General features: G+C 44.5%; 1 protein-coding gene and 1 pseudogene across 7 annotated transcripts in view; both read left to right on the top strand.

Annotated features, from left to right (window-relative positions):
- LOC137429642 (catenin delta-2) overlaps positions 1-15,355 on the top strand; it is a 580,920-nt gene that overhangs the window by 557,929 nt on the left and 7,636 nt on the right. The window lies entirely within an intron of this gene.
- Positions 12,168-15,355, top strand: part of LOC137429076 (uncharacterized) — a 4,092-nt pseudogene continuing 904 nt past the window's right edge.

The raw sequence follows: 15,355 nt of genomic DNA on the forward strand, positions 1-15,355 counted from the left end.
GGTGAGTGTTACAGAGGGTGTAACGGGAGAGTGTGCGCGAGAAAGGTGTGTGATGGACAGGTGCATGAGGAAAGAGTGCGCTGTCAGAAGTAAGGAAGAGTGTGCACCTGTGGTGAGTGTTACAGAGGGTGTAACGGGAGAGTGTGCGCGAGAAAGGTGTGTGACGGACAGGTGCATGGGGAAAGAGTGTGCTGTCAAGAGTAAGGGTGAGTGCGTTGTCACGAGTGGAGGTGAAAGTAGTGAGAGTGACATGGAGCGTGAGTTAGTTGTGACAGGTGAGCGAGGATGTACACCTGGGATGGAAGGATGCACACCTGGAATGGTAGAGCGTGAGTGGGAATGCACGCTGGAGTTGGTGGTGAGGCACGTGGTTGGGTGTGCGAATGAGAGCACACCTGTGATTGTCACAGAGGAGGTGACTGAGGAGGGGGCGCGAAGAGGTGTTTTGGTGAGGTGTGCTACGAACGAATGTGTGCCAAAATGTTCGGTGGTCAGGTGTGTGACCAAGGCTGTGAGTGGAATGAGAGTACCGAGGTGTGTAAGGAAAGGTACGACGAGGAGCATGGAGACGGCTGGATGTGTGAGCAAGGAACGGGCTGCGGGGTGTAAGCATGCAGGTGAAGCATCGACGTTAGACGGGGTAGAGTTTAGAGCGACTTTTAGCCGAAGCAGGCCCTCGGTGCGTGCCGGGCCTCGCTTTGAACGGCCGCGTCCAGGCTCCACTAGGCGGAGCTGGCAGCCCGATAGAAAGGGTCGTCATGGCGACCACTTTTTGGTGAGACGTGCCGGCAGGTCGAGATCGGGGCATTGGATGGCTCCGTGCCGAGATGGTGCGTGGGATCTCGGGCCGGGTAAACCTCCTTCCCTGCACCGAAGGCGGGACGCACCCAGCCGCTGGCACAGAACAACCAGCATTCATGGCTTGGCTTTACGAAGCCGGGCTTTGGACAGGGATTGGCGCACCGAGAGGTATTAGTGAGTAGACTGGGTGATGAGGTTAGTGTTTTGGACCCAAAATTAGAGAAAAACAAAATTTGATGATTGGCAAAGGATTGGCAGTAGTGATTGGCAGATGATGGGCAGTGATTGGCAAATTTTTGATTTGTTGAAATTTGATGTGCAAAATTGGTAGTGAGAGACCCCCGATGTGGTGGGATGGCATCCCTGCCACCCTTCCCATGAGTGGGGCAAATGCGCTATAGCTTATGGGGGTGTATGGCAGTGAAAACTAGCCCGGGTGGGTTAGGATATGGTGTGTAGGGATCTAGCGAAGATTGACATTAGGTGACGTTAAGTTTAGTTAGTGACTGATACCTGTAGTGGGGACGCAGGTAGATTAGTATGGATGATAATGACGTGGGAGCGCAATAGTTTAAAGGGACGACTGGGAAGCGCAAGTTTCAGAAGGGAGTAGTTAGCTGAGATGATGCCGTGTGTGTGAGAATTGAACAGGTGTGATTGCACAGGTGTGCAACTGGACAGGTGTGTGGAGCAGTGTATGAGTAGTGAGTGTGTGGATCAGCGCGAATGCGCTTGGGGAGAGAAGGGTGCAGGTGGCACCAGGTGTGAGAGCACAGGTGTGCAGGTACAGGTGTGTGGAGAGAGTTGGAGTAAGTGGTACGGAGTGGTGCGAAGGTGTGGATGGGGGAAGAGTGGACCCCTTTCACGAGTACCCGGGGCGGGTAGTGTAAGTGTTAGGTAGAGGGTGCAGGTAAATTGTGGTTGGATATTGGCATTTGTGGTGCGGTTGCAGAATGGTGTTGTGAATGGGTGCATTAGTGTTGTGGAAATGGCTGGGCGTGTAGCCTGTTAGTGTGTGTAGTTGGTTGGGCACTCCACCACTGTGAGGATGTCGGCCAGGTGAGGCCGCAGGTGGGCTCTGGGAGCCGGTAGTTGTGAGTGGGTGCCTGAGGATCCCGGGTGTGGATCGGGCAGCCCAGTGCCAGAGAGGGCACGGAGTGGGGAGAGAGCCAGAGGGCCTTCCCCTGGTAGTTAGGTTAGGGTAAGGAGCAGGTAAGCTCGGAGGCAACTGCAGTGGTGGAGGTGTGCAGGTGGGTAGACCCACTGGGAGAGGTACACGTCGCAGCCCAGAAATTGTACGAGGGCACCGGGAGATGAATCGGGGGAGTGAGACCCCAAATTGAAAAGCACCACAGTTTGGCCAATGGGAATTGGTTTTTAGAACCCATAGTGTAAGAGGGCCAATGGTTTGGCCGGAGAAAGACCCCGGGTAGTGTAAAGTTGTTAAAGTCATTTAGGAGATAGTTAGGATTGATGAACCTGTCGCACCATACGCAGCCACTTACCTGTGGTGATGATAATGACTCCACACCTGTGTTTTCTTTGTTTTGTTGCAGGAGATGAATTGCTGTGTGGATTGTGAGACGCATCACGACGTGGATGAGACATTGGGGTGATTCCATCTCTCCCTCCTTAGGAGGGACTGATGATGAATTGGTGATGGCAAATTTTGATGTGCAGTTGGAGATGGCAAATTTTGATGAGAGTTGAAAATGGCAAATTTGATTGGTTAGGAGGGAGAGAAGACGAATTTGGTTTATGGGAGGAACGGGGAAGACAGTAGGGATGTTTGTCGATTTGTAAAGTAGATGTTTATGGGTAGTGTTGTGTTGTGTGGATACAGTAAGGGGTAAGGGAGGGGCCATGTAGGTTACCTGGTGAGGGGGGGGGGCGTACGATAGGAACGTACCTGTCTCACCTGGTTCCCATGTGCCCCCAGTGTGCATTACCTTATATTGCGTGCACTTTTGCGCCCTTACCACCTTACTCACTTGTTTCTTCTGTTGTCTCCCACCTCCGAGGATCTGGCTTTGGGGTAGAGAGAGAGGAGAGAGAGGTGCTGGCGACGCAGTTGTGGGCCTGCACTTTCGCTGTTCGCTGCCTGGATCGGTACACCATATGGACCGCAATGTTTGTGGCCACCCACAATGGACCGCAGTTCGTTTGCGGCCAAGCACCACCCGGGGATGGACCTATGGGTCAACGTGGCACCTATGCCATACAGGTGAACCACTTTTAGTTACCACCAAGTGCACCACAAGAAGAGCAAGAGACACCTGCAGGGTTAGGGGTTGTCGAGTTTATTTTTATTCCAATGAACAATGGTGACTGCACCGATTGGTGGTGGGGTGGTGCTGTTGATGCTCGGGAAGGGTGCTCTGCACGTTATTAAAGGCCGTCGGCCACAGAGCACTCGTGGGTTGGTGTATCGATGTTGGCAAGCGCGCTCTCTCTCTATGCATAACATCTGCATGTGTTCCTCCAAAAACAGGTCCTGGATCGTAGTGTAAATAGCAGCATAGTCTTGTAAATAATGCTCCCTACCGGCTGTATGTTTAGTTTGAGAATTCTTTCCGGATTCGGTTATCCTGTGGGTGTGTTTCTGTGAGGAGAAGGGTGCAACGTCGCAGGGGGACATATTTACTCATTTGTAAATATCTGTAAAACTGTCGCACTCAGGGTAGAGTTAATAGTAGAGGGAACTACATTGCGTGCCACACTAAAGTAGGTAAAAATTTATCGGGTCGGGACGCCCCGAGGGTAGAGAAGGGTGCAATGTTGCGAATATGGAATTTGGCCTCCATATCCGCTTGTAAATATTCCCCTATTTTCTCCAATACTCCCCAACTTTCCCCAATCCCCCATTCCCTAGTCCCATTGCATGTAAATAACAATCAGTAGAGCCGACCTTCCCCTTATTCCCCCATTAAATGTCGTGCCCAGGTCCACCGCACCACACGTAGACAACTTTCGGACATCTTCCTAGTTATTCTTAATCTATGTCAGTTAAGGCCTCGTTTCCATTAATTATGACTCTTCGTTGCACCAGAATGTGATTATATGGCACCAGTAGTGAGTTTAGGACCTTCCCATACCTCCTCCCATCTTCTTCCCCAAACAACAACAACAACAACAACTACAGCTACAACAACAATAACAACAACTACAACAACAATTACAACAACAACAGAAGAGATGGCGGCGGAGCGGGGGAGGATGCGTCCTCACACCGGCTCGATTAGCTCCAGACCATGCGCTCCACGGGGTTACCCCGAAGGGGCTGGCTGTCAGCTCCTCGTCAGGGGCGGAGCCAGTAACCCCCCCCGCACGCACCCAATAAGAAGGGCGGACCGATTCCATCTGGGCGGAGCTAACGAGCCGAGGGCGTGTCACTCCCCGCCGGATATACGCAGCCGCTTGCCGGACGTGACCAGAGATGCGCCCCCAGCTTGAGACGACAAGACGCCACCTCGAGCGCTGAGAGACCTCGTGCATCTGTTGGGCCGCGCCATCCTGTCCCTGAGCACAAGGTGCACCTTGTGCTGGCCATCGAATACCCGCTTTCCTAGCCATCAATCCCCGTGTGAGTCAGTTTTTGTCCTGTTTCTCTGTGGTCTGTCGGGAATAATATAAGGTTGTGTCTAAGTGCCCACCTTCCTATGTTTCCCTCTTGTCCCTGTAATCTAACCTTCCGCCTTAATATAACCTCCTCCGGAGGTCTTGAGAACTGAACCCCTGGTGTCGTATTGTGTCATTATAACCCAGCCGGGTGTCTTCTTTTTCCTTCATTGGTCTAGCATAGCGCGATTAGTCAACCCCGGGTGCAATCGGGGTAACTTGTACGGATACGGCGGCCATTCCGCTCGGCCCACCATACCATCAAAGTCGTATCTGTAACAATATATATATATATATATATGTATATATATATAGAGAGAGAGAGAGAGAGAGAGAGAGAGAGAGAGAGAGAAAGGGAGAGAGAAAGAGAGAGAGAGAGAGAGAGAGAGAGAGAGAAAGAAAGAGAAAGAGAGAGAGGAAGAGAGAGAGAAAGAGAAAGAGAAAGAGAAAGAGGAGAAAGAGAAAGAGAAAGAGGAGAAAGAGAAAGAGAAAGAGAAAGAGAGAGAGAGAGAGAGAGAGAGACTTGACTTTTGTATCTTTTTATTATAAAAATAGAAAAAGAAAACCCCCAAATAGGGGTCACATTCTCATTTCAAGCAGAGAAACAAACAAAAAATATTAATACAGTAAAATTATGCACAAAACATTTCACAAAACAATAAACGTTTCTCCAGGATTTTACAAATGACTTCTTTCACGCACCATTTGGTCTCAAACTGTGGCAGCCTTCCTGTTATGGAGAAAAAGGCAAAGTCTAACTTTACATGGCTCGTCACAAGATTTTTAAACAAGAACAAGGCATTTTCCTCATTAGCTCCAAGATCATCAACTTTTCTTTTTCTTGATTTATACACTGCCATTTTTGCCTGTGCAAGCAGGAAATTACCTAACACATCATTCATATTCTTGTGTGAGATGTCTAAGCCATAAATGAAAACACAAGTGTTGAAAACCAAGCCAATCCTGCCAAAACAATTCTTAAGAAAGATAAATAAAGGAGCCAACCGTTGACATTCAACATAAATATGAAAGAGGTTTTCAGGCCTTTTACAAAAGGGACATTCATCTGCTAGGAGACTTGAGAAGCGGTGCAGCAAGTGGTTAGAGGGGAGGATCCAGTGTGCAAGTCTCCATTGGAGGTCACCATGTCGTGGCGGCACAGGAGGATGATAGAATCCTTTCCAATTAGGAAAATATGGGGGGGAACAAGGTAAGAGGTCTCTCCATCGAACCCTCCGCTGTGTCATTTGCCCTTGCAAAAGGAAACTTACGCAACCCAAATAGAGGTCTTTTTGTTTAGGAAACCCATTGAATCCTATGCTAAAGGGGGTACACGGAGGAAAGTTGGCAAGAGAAAACTTGCAAATAAGTTCAGGAAAGGTAGCAGGAGAAGCACCTTGTTCGTTGTCTGCTTGGACTTGCTCCCAGTTAGGTGCAAGCTGTACATAGGTATGAAGCACACAGCGTAGCATACGTGCCACAACTCTGGAGGATCGCACGCCAACCAGGCTTGCCAATGCATCAGCTCCAATCCAACTGCCATTTGGGCTTAAAAGATCGGCGACCGATTTTATGTTCTTCGCGACAAAGCATTGAACGAGACACCTATCAGCAGGCATATCATGGAAAATTGAATTGTAAAACAAAGGTTCCATCAATAACATTTGCTTTGTGTACGAATGCGTAGCTCTTGTTGTTGTTAGAGTTCGCCATGCGTTTAGTACACTTTGATAAAACCTGGAGAGGGGAGACATATCAAGATGCGAGAGATCCATCAAGAATATAGCGTGGTCATAGCCTAGTCTCCCCGCCTGCTGCAAAAGGCGACGAGCGACGTCGACCCAAGGTGGAGAGGGGTGCATGTACAGCATGCGTAGAGCAACCGAAAGTCGAAAGGCCATTAACCGGCTCTTTATGTCAACCAGGCCTTGGCCTCCATCGGTCAGTGGCAAGCTGAGGACCTCGGGTCGCAACCAGTGCTTTCCATCCCAGAAGAAAGACACAAAGCACTTCTGGAGCTGTTGAAGCAACACTACCGGAGGGTGCAGCACAAAGAACCTGTGCCATAGGGTAGAGGCCACCAAACTGTTGATCACCAAGACCCTTCCACGATAAGACAGTTGTGTTATCAGATTTCTCCATTTTTGCAGTTTTCCTTCAACAAGATCCAACAGACCAGCCCAGTTCTTTGCTACTGTGGCGTCATTACCCAAGAACACTCCAAGGTATTTCACGCCATCAGTGGCCCATGCAAGAGGAGCAGGAAGTTTGGGTGCCGAGTGACATGACGGACCAAGCCAAATGGCGCTCGTTTTCTCCCAATTCACTTTGGCTGAAGAAGCCTTTTCAAACACGGATAGACAATAACGGACAACGTTAATGTCATTGAGGTTCCGCACAAAGACACACACATCATCAGCATATGCCAGCACCTTAATGGGCCGTTCAAGATGAGAAAACCCAACCCCGGTTAGTCTACCACGCAAATAACCCAGTAAGGGTTCGATGGAGAGAGCATAGAGCAAGCCAGAGAGGGGGCAATCTTGTCGAATTCCCCTGTTGACAGGCAAGGGTGTAATAAGTCCATTGTTTATCTTAAGCACACTAGAGATATTGTTATACAGTATCTTAATGTAAGAAATGAAGGTTGGACCAAGTCCAAACCGTTCAAGCACTTTGAAGAGGTACCGATGATCGACGCGGTCAAAGGCCTTCTCCTGATCAAGGAGAAGAAGTCCCAAATCTGTGGGGTTTTCTTTGCACAGTTCAATCATGTCTCTTACGAGGGAGATGTTGTCATAGATGGAGCGCTTGGGTACACAATAGCATTGGTCTTCTTTCAACAATGAGGAGAGATGAGGAGTGAGTCGCGATGCCAGGGCTTTTGAGAATACTTTATAGTCTGTGCATAGCAAAGAGATTGGGCGCCAGTTTTTAATATAGAGCAAGTCTCCTTTCTTTGGAATACAACAACAACAACATGCATTTTAAGGCCATTTTCCCTGCTAGAGCGGGGGTTAGCCTTGCGGTCCCCATGACAATCTTCTCCATTTTGCCCTATTTTCTGCATCTCTCCTTGTTAACCCCCTTGCCCGCATTTCTTCTTCCACCATCTTTAGCCAAGTCTTTCTCGGTCTTCCCCGTCCTCTACTTCCTTCTACATCAATTTCCATCACTCTTCTCAACCAGTCACTTTCATCCTTCCTCAACACATGACCAAACCATCTCAGCCTGTTCCTCTTCACAGCATCAATCACAGGCAATATTCCCATCATCTTTCGCAATTCATCATTTGTCTTCCTCTCTCTCAACGATACTCCGCACATCCATCGAACCATTCGCATTTCCACCCTTTCCAGCCTTCGTTGCTGCTCTACGTTCATTACCCATGTCTCGCTCCCATAAATCATAACACTTCTCACACATGCAGCATACACCTTTCCCTTCAGCTTCAGCGACACTCTCCTCCTCATCAGCACGCCACTCAGTTCCCGAAACTTCTTCCATGCACATCTCACTCGAGCAACCGTTGCCGAGTCTGATCCACCTTCTCCATTCAGCATGTCTCCGAGGTAGCAAAATGTTTGGAATGAGGGTGAGAATAGCCCGTCGGCAACTCTGAGGGAGCTCTCCAAGCTGGCAGCTTGCGTTCAAGGTGTTGAGGAGTTCGGGACCCAGTAGATGCCAGAATTTCTTATAAAATTCAGTTGTAAGTCCGTCCAATCCAGGCGCTTTCCCAACAGCAAGGCTGTGCAGAGCGGCGCCAAGTTCGTCCAAGGTAATGGGCCCCTCCAGGTAGGAACGTCCACCCTCACACAACACTGGCAGCCCTACGGAGATAGAGGCGACACTGACAGGATTAATTTGCTCCATCGAGTATATTTTAGAGAAATATTCCTTTGTGAAAAGTTTGATAACTGATTGGTTGAAAGTGATGGATGAGTCTGCCAAACGCAGTTGAGAGAGCTGTTTGTTCGGGAGGCGTTTCTCTAAGGAAAAAAAAATACTTAGTTGGTATGTCTGTCTCGTTAAGGTGCTGCACCCTCATCCGAACTAGGGCACCACGTGCATTCCTCTCAGTTATTTCTTTCAATAAAGACTGTTTTTCGGTTAAGGCTCTTTGCACATTATTATTTTGTCCTGTGACCCTCTGAAGATGTAAAATCTCTGATTGCAATAATTTCCTTGCTTCATAATCAGCCCTTTTTGAGAAGCTCTGGTATTGTTGGCAGAAACCTTTGATTTGGGTTTTTACTAGATCCCACCACACCAGTGGGTTAACAGAACAGCTTAACTTCCGTTCCAAGAGATCTGTCCAGAGAGATTCAAAAGCCTGAATAAAATTGAAGTCTTCTATTAAACTATTGTTGAATTTCCAGTGAGAACTCCCTGGACACGGTTTCGAGAGTTGAACGAATGCTCGAGCTAGGGAGTGATCGGAGAAACCGGAAGGCACGATGTCAGATTTGCAAACTCCATGTAACAGGTGAGAATTTACATAAATGCGATCAAGCCTCGCAAGTGAGATGTGGTTGTTGGAACAACGACACCATGTGTAGGATTGTTCGGAAGGGTGTTGCAAGCGCCAGACATCATGGAGATTATATTTTGCGATGATATTTGCAAAAAGTTTTGCGGTACATGGTTGAGGTTCCGGCCCGTTTCGGTCGCATGAGGCATTAACAGTACAGTTAAAGTCGCCACCAATAATTAGACAGGTCTGCAGATCCAGTGTTTGGAGGAACTTTCTCAGTTCAGCAAAGAAGGAGATCCGCTCACCATTTTTGCTTGGAGCATACACATTAAGGATTGTAAACTTGACCTGATTGAGATAGAAGGTCACAGGGGCAAGATGGCCATCAATGATATTCGCAAATTGAAGCGAAGATGGTTGGAAATGTTTCCCTAAGACAAACACGATTCCTGCCTTAGACGAGGAGCTGTTACTAAAGAAACACTCCTTATCCATAATGAGTCGCCACTGGGCCTGAACAGATCTGACGGCATGGGTCTCCTGCAACAAAGCTATGTCGAGACCGTTTGCGTTTATCAGCTGCTTGATCTGGATCTGGCGGAGTGAACTTCCACCACCATTGACATTTACTGTTCCAATCTTGAAACTCACCATGAGTTAACTTGGAGTCTTTTTCGTCTTGGCGATCAATTTTCTTCAACGGTGACAATGTGTCTGACGAAAGTTGAATGAGTCAGGCCTGCGTATAATAGCCTGAGCACACTCAAGGAAGGACGGTAAATCGGGAAAGTATTCTGTTAGGTTTATACTGCGTTTCCTGTACGTATTTTGCAAGAAAAGTCGTATTTGTTCAGGGGAAGTAGGACCTAGACTGGTAAGCTTCTCCAATGCTTCCACCTGGCTGTTTGCTTCCTCCATGTCAGATTCGTCAGAGTCAGTTTTAATTTCCGAATCACACAAGCTTGTATAATCCTGCATGTCACTACTGTCATCAATATTGGCACACGGACCTGCACTAGTTGTAACATCTGTGTGCTCTCTCACCGTGGGAACATTGCTTTGAGGAATAACAGCAATAATCTGTGGATTTGGTGAAACAGAAACAGCATCAGCAGATGCAGCGATGTTGCTTCCCCCGACTGCAACAACCTCCGATGGTGTGGCGGTATCTAGCAGAATAGGAGTCTCTTGCAAAATATTGATTCCTGCGATTCCAGCTTCACCCGGTGATGAGGTGAGAGCAGTAACTGGGACAGTTTCGCTATTTTCTGCTGACGGGAATTCAGCATCATCTTGCTCAGGATTAACATTTTCCAAAGTGACAGCAGGTTCATCACCAATGGTCTCGGCAGGTTCATCACCAGTGGTCTCGGCAGGTTCATCACCAGTGGTCTCGGCAGGTTCATCACCAGTGGTCTCAGCAGGTTCATCATCAATGGTCTCGGCAGGTTCATCACCAGTGGTCTCAGCAAAATCATCAGAGGACTTTCCAATAGCCGAGTCCGTAACAGGTGAGACGATTCCATTTGATTTGTTAACAGGTAAACCAGTCCCTGCATGTGGAACGTCTATGTCCTCACATGAAAGGGGGCCGAACTTGTTAGCTGTAGGTACAGGGTTTGTCCCAAGTAAGCCTTGTAGAGTGGCATCGGTCACGACTGGGGGGGTGTTACCGACAGGTTGCTTATTGTTAAATGCTACCTTTTTCTGAGTTAAATGACCGTCGGGAAAGGTCTTTCTCTTCCTTGACGGAACAATGGTGAAACCATCCCCGACGTTCGTTGTGCTGTTTGGATCATCGGGATGGGAAGGCTGAGCGTCATTGCCGGACATGGAAGATGTTCCCTTCACAGCCGAAGCAAAAGATGAAGAAGAAGAATCCTTGTTGTTTACGTGGTTTGTCCCATCGTTCGACGAAGCCGTTTTTGGGCAAGAGCGTTTCAGGTGTCCGAATTTACCACATTCAAAACATTTCAAGGTGTCAGTGGTTACGTATAATTGGTAATCATGATTATCAATTTTGAATTTTAAAACAATGTTCAGCATTCTTTCGACGTTAGAAGGAGGAAGTACAAGATAAGCTTGTCTCCTGAAAGACAGCACATGTTTAGCCCCGTCGTCCTGGCAACGTAAACGGTAAAGGTAACATAGTGACATGCGAAACCACAGTACCATAACGAGATAGTTCGGAGACCAGTCGCTCATTCTTCAGGAATGGAGGACAGTTCGAGATGATGACCTTAACGGCCGGAGTGTCGAGGGGGGACACGAGTACGAAATGTCCGTCATCTGTCGATAATCCCGCAGATACAATCTCGTGAACCAATTCAGCCTCGGATACGAAAATAACGACACGTTTGTTCATTCGCGAGGCCGCACGAACTTTATCAATACCGATTATGTTGCCGACAGCAATAACGAGGTCTTCGACGCTGACCTCGTTCGGTGGGACACAAACAACGCCATGTCTCCGAGTTAACGCTTCATATGCCGCGTAACGCGAAAACGAAGTCATAATTTACAAGGGACGAGGGGAGAAGGGACGGGGAGGGGGACGAGGGCGGGAGGGTGAATATCGCTCTCGAACAGTGATTAATTAATTACGAGCCGAGACAGATTTTCAAAGGCGAAAACAAACACAGCTGGTGGAGAAAAAAAAACCATCAGCCGGAGGACGGGATGGGCCGCCGATTAATGCAAAAGTTATCCACAAGCAGCTGCGGGCTCTCTCTCTCTCTCTCAGAAAAGGAAAGGAAACAAAGGACACGGAGTGAATATAAATACAAACGAGATAAGAAAAAGGGAATCGAGGAGGGAAAAGGGAGGCAGAGGGGGGGTGGGGGAGGCCGAAGCCCCGAAGTGTTGGGTCTGATCAAAGGGGAGGGGTTGGGGCACAAATGCAGAGTAAGGATGTGAAGATAAACGAACAGGGGGAAGGAGAAGGTGAAATACGACGTGGAAAGGGACAACAGAGCAGCTCGTACCTCACCACACATGCACAGCCACCATCTTGCCGCGCCCAAACACACCGACAGGAGAGAGAGAGAGAGAGAGAGAGTGTGTGTGTGTGTGTGTGTGTGTGTGTGTGTGTGTGTGTGTGTGTGTGTGTGTGTGTGTGTGTATGAATGTATGTGAATGATCAGGGCCAAAACCGACTGTGGATGCCATTCTTGCAACTAGACTTTCTTCTTTTTATAAGCAATTGTATTTGCAGCATCTATATTTCCGATCTACATTTCAATTATCAAAATACATTTGATTCTCATCAGATAAAATGTATTCCCTCCCCTTCAGCCCAACACCTACAGATTACACGACTTTACAAAGCCTGGTTTTAATGGGAATTGTACAGTATTCATTTCAGATTGTACAGTATTCAATTGTAGGCTACAATATTCATGTAAGATTGTACAGTATTCATGTAAGATTGTACAGTATTCATGTAAGATTGTACAGTATTCATGTGAGATTTTACAGTATTCATGTGAGATTGTACAGTATTCATGTAAGATTGTACAGTATTCATGTGAGATTGTACAGTATTCGTGTGAGATTGTACAGTATTCATGTAAGATTGTACAGTATTCATGTAAGATTGTACAGTATTCATGTGAGATTTACATTATTCAATTGTACAGTATTCATGTGAGATTTACAGTATTCAATTGTACAGTATTCATGTGAGATTTACAGTATTCATGTAAGATTGTACAGTATTCATGTGAGATTGTACAGTATTCATGTAAGATTGTACAGTATTCATGTAAGATTGTACAGTATTCATGTGAGATTGTACAGTATTCATGTAAGATTGTACAGTATTCATGTAAGATTGTACAGTATTCATGTGAGATTTACATTATTCAATTGTACAGTATTCATGTGAGATTTACAGTATTCAATTGTACAGTATTCATGTGAGATTTACAGTATTCATGTAAGATTGTACAGTATTCATGTGAGATTGTACAGTATTCGTGTGAGATTGTACAGTATTCATGTGAGATTGTACAGTATTCATGTAAGATTGTACAGTATTCATGTGAGATTTACAGTATTCAATTGTACAGTATTCATGTGAGATTTACAGTATTCAATTGTACAGTATTCATGTAAGATTTACAGTATTCATGTAAGATTGTACAGTATTCATGTGAGATTGTACAGTATTCATGTGAGATTGTACAGTATTCATGTGAGATTGTACAGTATTCATGTGAGATTTACAGTATTCATGTGAGATTTACAGTATTCATGTGAGATTTACAGTATTCAATTGTACAGTATTCATGCAAGATTGTACAGTATTCCTGTAAGATTGTACAGTATTCATGTGAGATTGTACAGTATTCATGTGAGATTTACAGTATTCAATTGTACAGTATTCATGTAAGATTGAACAGTATTCATGTGAGATTTACAGTATTCAATTGTATACTGTAAATTGTACATGTGGGATTTACAGTATTCAATTGTACAGTATTCATGTAAGATTGTACAGTATTCATGTGAGATTTACAGTATTCAATTGTACAATATTCATGTGAGATTGTACAGTATTCATGTGAGATTTACAGTATTCAATTGTACAATATTCATATGAGATTTACAGTATTCAATTGTACAGTATTCATGTGAGATTGTACAGTATTCATGTGAGATTTACAGTATTCAATTGTACAATATTCATGTGAGATTGTACAGTATTCAATTGTACAGTATTCATGTGAGATTTACAGTATTCAATTGTACAATATTCATGTGAGATTGTACAGTATTCATGTGAGATTTACAGTATTCAATTGTACAATATTCATATGAGATTGTACAGTATTCATGTGAGATTTACAGTATTCAATTGTACAATATTCATATGAGATTTACAGTATTCATGTGAGATTTACAGTATTCAATTGTACAATATTCATATGAGATTGTACAGTATTCATGTGAGATTTACAGTATTCAATTGTACAATATTCATATGAGATTTACAGTATTCAATTGTACAATATTCATGTGAGATTGTACAGTATTCATGTGAGATTTACAGTATTCAATTGTACAATATTCATGTGAGATTGTACAGTATTCATGTGAGATTTACAGTATTCAATTGTACAATATTCATATGAGATTGTACAGTATTCATGTGAGATTTACAGTATTCAATTGTACAATATTCATATGAGATTTACAGTATTCAATTGTACAATATTCATGTGAGATTGTACAGTATTCATGTGAGATTTACAGTATTCAATTGTACAATATTCATGTGAGATTGTACAGTATTCAATTGTACAGTATTCATGTGAGATTTACAGTATTCAATTGTACAATATTCGTGAGATTGTACAGTATTCAATTGTACCGTACAGTATTCAATTGTACAGTATTCGTGGGATTGTACAGTGCTCAATTGTACAGTATTCCTGTGGGATTGTACAGTATTCAATTGTACAGTATTCAATTGAACAGCATTCATGTGGGATTGTACAGTATTCAATTGTATAGTAGTCCTGTGAGATTGTACAGTATTCATGTGAGATTGTATAGTATTCATGTTGGATTGTCCAGTATTCAATTGTATAGTAGTCATGTGAGATTGTACAGTATTCAATTGTACAGTATTCAATTGAACAGCATTCATGTGAGATTGTACAGTATTCAATTGTATAGTAGTCATGTGAGATTGTACAGTATTCATGTGAGATTGTATAGTATTCATGTTGGATTGTCCAGTATTCAATTGCACAGTATTTGAAATTGTACTGTATTCATGTGAGATTGTACAGTATTCAATTGTACAGTCTTCATGTCAGATTGCGCAATATTCAATTGTACAGTATTCAATTATACAGTATTCATCTTAGATTGTGCAGTATTCAATTGCACTGTATTTGAGATTGTACAATATTCAATTGTAATGTATTCATGTGAGATGGTACAGTATTCAATTGTACAGTATTTGAAATTGTACAGTATTCAATTGAACAGCATTCATGTGAGATTGTACAGTATTCAATTGTATAGTAGTCATGTGAGATTGTACAGTATTCATGTGAGATTGTACAGTATTCATGTGAGATTGTACAGTATTCAATTGTACAGTATTCATGTGAGATTTACAGTATTCAATTGTACAATATTCGTGAGATTGTACAGTATTCAATTGTACCGTACAGTATTCAATTGTACAGTATTCGTGGGATTGTACAGTGCTCAATTGTACAGTATTCCTGTGGGATTGTACAGTATTCAATTGTACAGCATTCATGTGGGATTGTACAGTATTCAATTGTATAGTAGTCATGTGAGATTGTACAGTATTCATGTGAGATTGTATAGTATTCATGTTGGATTGTCCAGTATTCAATTGTATAGTAGTCATGTGAGATTGTACAGTATTCAATTGTACAGTATTCAGTTGAACAGCATTCATGTGAGATTGTACAGTAT

Source organism: Myxine glutinosa, chromosome 6, assembly GCF_964187855.1.
Source record: "Myxine glutinosa chromosome 6, kmMyxGlut1.1, whole genome shotgun sequence".
NCBI classification, from domain to species: Eukaryota; Metazoa; Chordata; class Myxini; order Myxiniformes; family Myxinidae; genus Myxine; species Myxine glutinosa.